The sequence below is a fragment of the Vulpes vulpes genome, chromosome 6 (assembly GCF_048418805.1).
Source record: "Vulpes vulpes isolate BD-2025 chromosome 6, VulVul3, whole genome shotgun sequence".
Lineage (NCBI taxonomy): Eukaryota > Metazoa > Chordata > Mammalia > Carnivora > Canidae > Vulpes > Vulpes vulpes.
Genome location: NC_132785.1, coordinates 25,280,153 through 25,291,659, shown reverse-complemented (window position 1 = coordinate 25,291,659; position 11,507 = coordinate 25,280,153). Strand labels below are relative to the sequence as shown.

General features: G+C 36.5%; 1 long non-coding RNA gene across 1 annotated transcript in view; it reads left to right on the top strand.

Moving 5' to 3' along the window:
* Window positions 1–11,132: 11,132 nt before the first annotated feature.
* Window positions 11,133–11,507, top strand: part of LOC140599294 (uncharacterized) — an 89,596-nt gene continuing 89,221 nt past the window's right edge. Inside the window, exon 1 of the long non-coding RNA XR_012002000.1 lies at window positions 11,133–11,350. This is a non-coding gene — a long non-coding RNA (uncharacterized lncRNA). The remainder of the gene's footprint in view (window positions 11,351–11,507) is intronic.

Sequence of the window (11,507 nt, the reverse complement as noted above, 5' to 3'; positions counted from 1 at the left end):
TTTTTGTAGAAGATAATAGAAGAAGAGTCATAGACTATGACTCATAGAGCCCCTCATCTGAGGGTCCCAAACAAACCAAATGCCACCACTTGTCGCTGAAAAATCTAAAAGTAGAGAGACAGTGGTAGCGAAATGAGAAAGGAATATATTTCAGTGAGGTCGACATCAGCAAGACAGTGGACTAATGTCCCAAAGCCTATCTCTAAAGTGCTCAAAATACATCTAGGTTACACAAGGACAATGTAGGACAATGGTCAGTGGGTTCACTCGGGGAACAGTAAAGGTCAGGTCAATCATTGTCTTGGGGTCTAATCGTATAAGGTCTTGCTGATACCAGGGCAGTCATTATAGCTTGAGGTGGTAGTTTCGGTTCCCATCAGGAGATGCTTTGCCCCCTGGGTCTTTTGGCTGAGTTAAAACAGAAGCTGGAAAGAAGATCTTAATCAGTTACAAAGTACAGATGATCCAGATGAAGGTAGTTAAAGCTCCCTATCATAGTTAACTTTATCTAAAAGTTTTTTACTGCACTATCATGTAAATTTGAAATGCTTTATTCCTGTCTTTATAAAAACTCTAAAATATTCACTAATTTCCTTTAAATATTCTTGTTTTGAAACTTTTGGAACATAAACTGTTAAGGTTTATATGTGAGAAAAAATTTACTCATCTACATATTCGTAGAGGCATCTCATCCTGAACTCCATCATGGACTTTATCATTTGCCTCTTCTGACAGTCTTTCTGAGTTACACACACAGGGAGACCTTGAGATTGCAGTCAAGATGTTCAGGAAAAAGCAGAAGTGGGACAGCCAAAATAATGGTGACTCTGTGATGACCAGGATCCGACCTTAGTATCGAACTACTCTGAGGCAAGAAGTAAGATGGGCTGGGATTTAAATAAACAGCACATTCATTTTTACATTGAAGTCTCTTGATTAACAGTAGAAGACATCACTCCTGAAAGCATCTGCAGTGTCAGTAATTCCATTAACAAAGAAGCCACTTTATTATCAACATACTGTAGATTCATTTTAATGTGTCATTTGCACTTCAAAGTCACATAACTTTTATTATGGTAAATCAATTAAAACTATTTCTCATGATAATTTATCTTCTGCAGAGTTTATCATCTCAGAGAATGCAATATTTCCCAATTTAACTTCCAAGACAAAAGTGATGTAATTTGAATGCCTTTTACTGAGCTTATTAAGCATAAAGATCACAGAAATTTCAAACCCTGAAAGATAACTGTTTCATCTATGTGATAAAATGGAAGCCACATTTTTTTGTAGTGTACTATAGGTAGTGGAGACAATATGCTAATTAGTAATATAACCTCATTTACTGATTTTCTATGTCTCCCATTTTAAAAGATAATCTAGTAAAAGCAGATAGTTTCTCTGATATTAATTTTAAAGAGAACGTAAAGATTTATATAAAAACATTTTATTGGAGATTTGCAAATGAACTGCATTTGAGGGTGATAGAGTCACCTGTTTTGTTACTTTTAATGACTTCATAAGAGCATGCTTCAGAGATTTAATCCTTATCTTATCTTTGAAAATGCCAGTATTTTTCAGCCATTGTTGAATATTTCTAAAATTGGCAGTTTTAATATCCACTTGCTGCCTAAATAATGTTTCTGTGAAATGAGGAATTATGCCTTTCTAAGTTTAGTAAACTTAAAGGATATATTCAAACATTGATCACATTTTTGCTTTAGGTTTATTGCTCAATGGAATTTAGCTCAAAAATTCTGTTCAATACAGATAGAAGATAACATCCTCATAATTTTTTATGAGTGCCAATCAGAATATGTTAGGTAAGTACTGTATAAAGTCCAGGGTACGTATACTTATTAATGCAATTTTATTCAGGTTCTATTTATTTTATGCTAAAAATAAGCAACTTAAATGGCATTTTTTTCTTCTGAGATATTTATATTTCTTGAAAAACCTCATTAGATATGGATGCGTTAATCATTTTCTTATCATTGTCTCTAAGTTCTCATTTTGTTCCTAAATATTAGGAAATTCATGCCTAACACATATCTTTGGACCCATTCATTTAATTTCTGCAAGAAGATTGTAGCATCTATAGAAGTAGCACTTACAAAAATTAAGCTACTATACACCATCAGAAACAGATAGTGTCCTTAATTTCAGAATTTGTAATGGGAAAATTAGAATCTAATATAGAGGAGGATTTTGCTTGTAAAAATGACTGGAGAGTAAAATTATGTTAATTATAATAAACTTCCTGCCTTCCATCATCATAACAGTGCCTAAAGGATTTCCTGAACACCCTTAAGTCTTTGCAAAATAATTTGGGCGCTACTGACATTGTTGAAAATCATGAGGATTGAAACTGGAGAGACCTAGTCTAAAACCTGATATATGTCATGTGTTTGTTTTACATTAGACATTTTACAGTATCCCATACCTGTTTTGTTGTTATTGATGGTGGTGGTGGTAACAGCGAAAGGATATTAATGTCAATTGTTTTAAGGATACTAGTGTAAAGCATATGGAATCCAGTTGTGTGCAAATCAAAGGAAATATTTTGTTATAATTCTGATCCCCTACCCAGTCTTTGCCTCTAACCTAGAGACTTACAACATCCCTGAACCTCATGGCTATGTATTCCAAATGGTAATTAGGTTTCCACACCTAAGTGATCTTGAATTTAATCAGTTCACCCATCTTTTTCTCTCACTTCTGTACAATGTGACTACAAAAATAGATATATCAACAAGAGGAGGATTTGCAAAGAAACTAAGTTCGAAGATGGTGCAGTTACCTTTCCTTTCTTTCTCTTTCTTTCACTTTCTTCTTCTTCTTCTTCTTCTTCTTCTTCTTCTTCTTCTTCTTCTTCTTCTTCTTCTTCAGTTACCTTTTCTGATAGTTTTAATGACTTTGTAAGAAATTACTTTGAGGACTTACATCCGTTTTCTATCTTTGGAAACTCCCAGGATTTTTTTCCTCTTTCACTATTGAATTTTTCTCAAATAAGTTTTAATATCCATTTGCAGCCTGAAAATGTTTGTGTGGAAATAAGAACTTTTATGCTTTTGTAAATTGAGTCCAAATATTCTGAAGTGGTAGCCACATTTTTATATTACATACTTCTATTACATTATATATATGTATATATATATTTATTGATGTATAGAGCATATCTATGAACTTTTAAACTAATGTATTATATATTTAGAAAATATTAATTAGTAAGATGCCTTCCTAATAATAGTGGCTTAATATTTTCAATAACTAATGTCCCAAGGGAAAATATATATATATACTTGAGACAAGGCTATTGATAGCTAAGGGTGTAAATCTACTTTTCAACCCACTTTTCAATTTCAAATCCTGATAACTTTGAGTTATTTTGAACAACTTCTTGTTAGATGTAGTTATGTCAAAAGTGTGTTGCCTCTGAATGAGGTAGATGAAGAGAGCTTTGAGCAATAAACTACCAACCCTCCTATAACCTTGTTGCCCTCCTGTACTTAAACACTGGGACTATCATCAGTGCATATTTTGTAGACATCTGGTTTAACTCACTTGTCCATTTTTGATGGGTTAGTTTAGTTAAAAATGGATGATTAAATAACAAATCTATTTAATTATGGAAATATATATGAACTATTCAGCAGTACACCAAACCCATGAGGATAGCTCCTTCATTGTGGAAATCCTACTCTTCAAACCTTCCCTTATAAATACAATGAAATGAAATGGGACCTGAGAAAGCTCTCCATGTCAATTAATGCATTAAAGACTTAAACACCTTAAAGGATACAATTTTTACAATGAAAATTAAAGATAAATAGAAATTGTAACAATTTCTTCATATAACTATGTGGTTTGTCTTGTACAACTCCTGGAGTGTTTTAATTCTGTTTTATAGCTAATGCATCAGATGCTGCTATTTGAGAGCTGTGATTCACTTTTCTTCCTCCAGATACCAGCACACACATTATAGGAAATCTTTCCCCTGGAGGAATGATCTTACTTCTCGTTGTTAAACCTGGGCCATAGTCAAGATTTCGGCTCTGTGTTTGGCTTCGTCTGTTTCCGCTACAAGCATCTTCCAGAGAGGCTCTCAACCAAAGAAGTCCTAAGGTAGAATTGGCTACTATTTGAAACCTTAAAAATTTCCTTTCTGCCTTTGGGAGCCACACCCAAGTATTTGGCAAATTTTACTTTAAAACCAGGGAAAGCAAAGGGTCTTTCATCTTCAGTTCCACACTCATCCAGGACCCTAAAAAGACTCATTAAACCACTAGAGTTAAGCAATCCATGTTCCCCATGAGTTCTCCACTTCCCTCCTCAAGATATGTCATTTTATAAATTCAGTGTTTACTTATTGTTGTCATTATTTTAAGGAAGATCTCGTAAATGATTCCAAGTTGCTAAGTCTATTCTACGTGAAAGTAGGGTGAAGAATCCCTGGTAATGCTAAGGCCTTCTATATTGCTCTCCTGAGGGAGAAATGCCCTCAGTGAGTAAAAAATTACATGCAGCATATCTTTAATAAAGAAGTATAAGTGCAATTTCTAGAGAGAGGATGCCAAGCCAAAACAAATAACAAAAAGCTATTTCAACACTTCTAATCCTTTTAGTTATTATCTCTTCTCCCCATTGTAAAAATTCTTGAAAAAATTGCTTTCTTTCTTATTGACATATTCCTAAATTCTATATTCATATGCATGTAATCATCGTGTAAAAACAGTTCTTTGGAATGTCATCACTGGCTTCTCTTCCTTGGAAAATGAAACCAGTCATATCTAATAACATTAAGGACCAGGAGAATGCCTTCATTTACATGACTTTAATATTCAACTGTCTCCATTAATATAATTATTGATATGGTATTGATATGAGTCTGACAGGAAACATGAATAAAAATATAAAGTCACAGATAACTTTATTGTTTCAGGAACTTCCTAAGGACCTATTTATCTGATAATACCACTAGTCCTCTTCAAGGATCCTTCTCATAACAACAGATTATTCAAAGGAGTTCAAAAGACTGTGTACTCTTCAAGAGTTCTCTAAAACACTTCCTCAAAACTCCCTTACTTCAGTCAGTGCATCAGTTCCACCTTATCTAAAAAATATTTCTCAATCTTGATCAAACCCTTACATAAAAAGACCTACCTTAAACCAGACTCCAAACAGCCTGCCTTTGTCTTCCATCAACCAAAGAAACAAAATAGCAAGTTATTTTATAACTAACTTTATAACTGGAATTGCAGTTTGGGATAGGCAAACAATGGCAAAGTTTAAATGAGTCCAAAGAAACAAAGGGAAGGTCCACTTTCCTTCAGTGTCAGGAGGAGATGGAGGAGGATAGCTTTAAGCAAAAAGTTCATTGGAGAAAAACAAGAGTTTGAGGCTGTTGATGTTTCTCACTGGTTGTGAGGGGTGGCTAGTGCCTCATGAGGCAGGGAGTGATCTTCCTTTTCACTGCTAATTAAGCAGGCTGTCATGAGTGGTACGTGTATGTGCATGAGAGCTCCCCCTTCAGGGCTTTCCTTCATTTTAAAAAGTTTGCCTTCATTTTCGTACTTCCAACTTCCAAAAGGCCCTCAGACCCTAAAGTAGCACCTTCCCTTCCTTTATTTTAGGAATCAGTAACCTCAAATTTGCTTTTTTTAACTAGTTATTTGGTGTTTTGGTTTATTTGTTGTTTGTTTTTAGGGACTTAAATATTTCACATGCTCATTTGTTCACTTGTGATATTTTAAAAACAAGTGTGTATATAATGTATATGTACATTATGCTCATTTGTTCACTTGTGATATTTTAAAAACAAGTGTATATATAATGTATATGTACATTCTAAATAATAATGTTAATAATTCCATGTACTTCTGCTTTCTAATTATCTGTAGTACTATTATGGCAGCCCAATGTTCTGCTGCAAACAATTTAAAAGATCATTATGAATTACACAAATTTTATTTTATTTATTTTTTTTTTAATTTTTATTTATTTATGATAGTCACAGAGAGAGAGAGGCAGAGACATAGGCAGACGGAGAAGCAGGCTCCATGCACCGGGAGCCCGATGTGGGACTCGATCCCGGGTCTCCAGGATCGCGCCCTGGGCCAAAGGCAGGCGCCAAACCGCTGCGCCACCCAGGGATCCCTTTTTTTTTTTTTTTTTTTTTTTAATTTTTATTTATTTATGATAGTCACAGAGAGAGAGAGGCAGAGACATAGGCAGACGGAGAAGCAGGCTCCATGCACCGGGAGCCCGATGTGGGACTCGATCCCGGGTCTCCAGGATCGCGCCCTGGGCCAAAGGCAGGCGCCAAACCGCTGCGCCACCCAGGGATCCCTTTTTTTTTTTTTTTTTTTTTTTTAATTTTTATTTATTTATGATAGTCACAGAGAGAGAGAGGCAGAGACATAGGCAGACGGAGAAGCAGGCTCCATGCACCGGGAGCCCGATGTGGGACTCGATCCCGGGTCTCCAGGATCGCGCCCTGGGCCAAAGGCAGGCGCCAAACCGCTGCGCCACCCAGGGATCCCGAATTACACAAATTTTAAAACCACCATAGATATGAGACAATGAAAACTAGATGGACTAACATTCCAAAGAGGGGGGAGATTCATTCCAAAGTGAGGTCACAGTTGCCTCTTGTGCTCTGAGAGAAGAATTGATCTCTGCTGGTACAGCCTGAATTTCTGTAGGGGAAAGAGAAACCAACAAAATTTTCAACAATCAGATGGGGGTAGAGGAGAAAATAGAGAACTGAGTGTCCTCAAATATATGATCTTTTGCTCCCCGAGACATTTTATGTATTCTGAGGTTCTGCAGAAGGTTAAAGTACTATGTAGAAAGTTTCTGAAAAACAGAGCAAAATCTTTCTTTTTTTTTTTTTAAGATTATTTATTTATTTATTCATGAGAGACATGGCAGGGGGGTGGGGTGGGCAGAGGGAGAAGCAGGTTCCATGCAGGGAGCCCACTCGATTCCGGGTCTCCAGGATCACACCCTGTGCTGAAGGCAGTGCTAAACTGCTGAGCCACCCAGGCTGCCCAATAGAGCAAAATCTTATAAGGTTCACCAGTCTTTAGAAAACAGAGATCTATGGTGAGGGGTGTGGTAGGGGTGGGTGGAGTCTTTCAACAAAAAAGAAATTAAAGTCCTAGGAGAGTTGAATGGATTTCCTACATTTCCTCTGTAGTCACTTCCTGAATGTGGGCCTAGGTGTGGACCAAGAATCTAGACTTGATCTCTAACAGAAGGTTGTTGTGGAGGGGCAGGCAATCAGCAGAGATTTTGCATTCTCTGAGTGATAAAATTGGTAACTAAATGGGCCCGAAATTCATGGTATTTTTATATATCAAGATGTTTGCTGAGGTCTGAAGCTGTGTAGTGCTGAATGATAAGGAGCTAAACCAAAAACTTCTGAATGACACAACTGAGTCATCTATTGCCTATCCAGGCAATGGAAGCAAATGGTCATGTCCTAGAAACAACGATAAATTAATGACTGACAGACCACCAAAACTGCAATCTAGTGCCAGCCTAACAAAATTTTTGACTTGATTGAGGATATCAATTAGAATTAAAAAAAATAAAATGTCTTAGCCCCCAAGAGTAAGTGATGGACTGAATACATCTTTGCTGATATTAGCCTACTGCCTGAGCCAGATGAGAGGTTGAATTGGAGACCTGTTCCAAAATAGCTCAATAGCTGAAATAGAAAAGAAAAACCCCAAAACACCTGTATTGATTAGAGGTCATTGGAGATATTTGCCAATTTCACCCTTGGGTATAGGTGGACATTTTTAGAAAAAATCTTTGACTATTAAATAAGTAAGGAGTAGTTAAATAGCTTCACCAAAAATATCCATTTATCACCTCTATTAAAGACTATTTTTTTGTTTACATATGTGAAATTTCTTTTTTTTTTAGATTTTATTTATTTATTCATGATAGACATAGAGAGAGAGAGAGAGAGGCAGAGACACAGGTAGAGGGAGAAGCAGGCTCCATGCCAGGAGCCTGACGCAGGACTGGATCCCGGGACTCCAGGATCCCGCCCTGGTACAAAGGCAGGCGCTGAACCACTGAGCCACCCAGGGATCCCCCCCATATGTGAAATTTCAACATGAGGTTTTTTACTTTCTGCTTAAATTTAGTCTGCTTTGGACTTTCCATATTCCCTTACTATATTTCTTTCTTGGATTCTATTTTTAACTCTCATTCTTAATATTTTTCCTGAGTATAAAATTCCAAGTTTATAATTAATATCTCTAAGTTTTTAGGCTTATTCAATTGGTATCTTTTAAGAATTTTGAAAAATGATCACCCCATTATCTCTAGATACTATTATTTTCCCTACTCTATTGATGATTTGGGGTTTTATATGGACCTAGTAATGTGCTGCCAAATATTTAATATTGACTTTTCAAAATAACAAGATCTGATAATAGCATTTTCAAATTTCTGTGGTGTGAATAGTCCCATCATGGTCAGTTTCAAGCTACCAAAGGTAATGTTCCTAAATAGACTTTGAAAGAGATAGTGTACAAACAGCTCTTGCAAACCCATCAGAGCTGGTTCTAGCAAATTATTGTATAGACTTAGATTATTCTCTCTGTATATATACTCTGTGTTCCATGTTACATACTTTAGTTGTTCCTCCAGGATTCTCACATTCCTCTTGTATGATTAAGCTGCTAATGAGAACCTTGCATTTTGAATTTCAGTTTAATTTTTTTTCATTTGGGGTTATGTTGAGTAATTTTTAAATATGGTAGTTTTCTGCTCTTATTTTCAAGACTTCTTAGATTTGTTTCAACAAATACATATTATGCATATAAAATTTTATTTTCTGCTTAATCATTTCAAAATTGTTTTTGGAAATTTTGTCTGTTTTTGTTGGTTTTTGACTCAGAGAGCCTTGTTTTCTCTCATGTGTTGTGATTTTTGACTGTGAACTACTCATTGTCACTGAAAAATTATTTTTGGAAATGAGCTAAAGTTGAATTTCGCAAAAAGGGTATGTGTTTTCTTATACTAGTGACTTTTTAAAAATTCTCTCTCAAGCTTTTAGAATCTAAACCATAATTTCCTAAACAAATCTGTATGAAAACAAACCACCCTGTAGTTACAGATTTTCCAGAGATTTGTCCATTTCTACATCATTCTGGTATTGAAAAATGGCATGTTTTCTTGCTGTTATTTTCAGCAAAATAGTTTTTATCTCTCATTATTTGTTAATCAGAGGACACAATCCTTTGAGGTTTTGGTTTTATGTGGATTTCTCCTATTTGAGTTTCCATGTTATATGGTCTAGAGATTTATTTCTTATCCTCTGTGATTTTTAAAATAGCCTTCCCCACAGAAGCTCAGGGTCTCCAGCATTTAGTAGATACCCTCAGGGTAAATCTTCAAGATAAAAACTGGATTTGGTTCTCATCTGACTTTGGGGTTCTGGATTTCCCAATTTGGGGGCTGGGAATTGACCTTTCTATTTTCTGTTTTTGTGTGTTTTGGTCGGTGTCAACTTAGCAGTGAATTTTATTTACGTTTATCTACCATTTTACTACTTTTTCAGAATGTTACTTCTTTCACTATGGAAAGTAACATGAAATAGCTAATCTCTCAAGTTACATATCAAAACCTAAGGCGAGGATTTTTATTTTCTTAAACCAGAATTTTAATCTAATGAAAATCCAAAGCACAGAATATAGCAGACTACATCAACACAGAGAGCCCAAAGTTGTGCTTTTAATCTTAATCAATGCATGTTTTATCTTTTTACCTAATCCTTTTTTAAGGAGCATTTTCAATTTCTTATAATAATTTAAATTTAGAACTTTTTCAGATTGTTAAATCAGATTCAATTTGCCTAATTAAATTGACTCACCTCACTTGTTTTACACAAAGGTTTTTCTAAGTATATAATGTAACAAGCTAGTCTAGTTCTCATGAACCACAGACAACTACATTTAACATGCATTAATCACGTCAAAATAACTTCTGAAACTGAATTGTACGCTTTAGTTGGGGTACTTAAGTAGCATCTGTTTTGGAGTTCATTCTCTGGTGTTTAAATTTTCTGTGATTTGTGGGAAATCAAGGTATTTCTCTACTTATTCAAAATTATTGTCTTCACTCTTTTGATAGATATGGTTGTAGTACCCTTAACATTGAAGGATTACATTTTAATATTATACCTTTATTGTGTTTCCAAAAGTATCTAACAACAAACTGGTAATTTTTTTCTTTGAGTACAGATATTAGGAATCAAAACAGGACTGTTAGTTATTAATAACATACAACTGTTGGAGAAGGGCATCAAAAAAACATGACCTGTGGTTGACCTGGGAGCTGGACCCAGGCACTGGGAGGGTTCTCACTCCCTGCCTTGTCCTTGGTATGTACCTTCCACTTGCTTTTCCTACTCACAGACTTAGGGATCAAATTGCATATCAAACAAATGCTTTCAGCATTTTGGGTTGTGGTAGACGGAATAATAGGTCCCCGAAAATGTCCAGATGCAATTCGCTGGAACTTCTAAAACTTGAAATGGCCAACTAAAACTTGTTAGGTTATATGGCCAGGGGGAATTAAGGTAACATGCAATTAGTTTTGTTAATCCGTTGACTGTAAAATAAACTGGGTTACTCAGGTGGGCCCAATGTAATCACAAGCATTCTTAAAAGCAGAAGAGGGAGGCAAGAGAGAACCAGAGAGTCCTGACCAAAGAAGTGTGGTCAGAGAGCTGCAATGCTGGCTTTGAAGATGGAGGAAGAGGTCCTCCTTTCAAGAAATGCAGTTGGTTACTGGAAGCTGGAAAAGGAGAAGAATGGAATCTCCCCTAGAAAGAAAAGCATTCCTGTATAAGTTGAGTTTAGGCTGGTGATACCTGAGATGAACTCTCCCTCTCTCCCTCTCTCCCTCTCTCCCTCTCTCCCTCTCTCCCTCTCTCCCTCTCTCCCTCTCTCTCTCCCTCTCTCCCTCTCTCCCTCTCTCCCTCTCTCCCTCTCTCCCTCTCTCCCTCTCCCCCTCCCTCTCCCCCTCCCTCTCCCCACCCTCTCCCCTCCCTCTCCCCTCCCTCTCCCTCTCCTCTCCTCTCCCCTCCCCCCTTTTTTCTTTTCTTCTTTTTTTAAAAGATTTTCTTATATGAGAGAGAGAGCAAGAGAGAAAGAGCAGTAACACAAGCAGGGAAAGTGGCAGAGAGGGAGAAGCAGGCTCGCTGCTGAGCAGGGAGCCTGATATGGAGCTGGATCCCAGGATCATGACCTGAGCCAAAGGCAGATGCTTAACCCACTGAGCCACCCAAGTGCTCCCCTGAGATGAACTTCTGACCTGTACAAAGGTAAGGTAATACAAATTGGTAATAGTTTAAGCCACTTATTTTGTGGGGATTTGCATATATATATATTATTTCTAGCTTTATTGAGACAAAACTGGCATATAACTCTGTGTAAGTTTAAGATCTATAGCAGAATTGGGACGCCTGGGTGGCTCAAAGG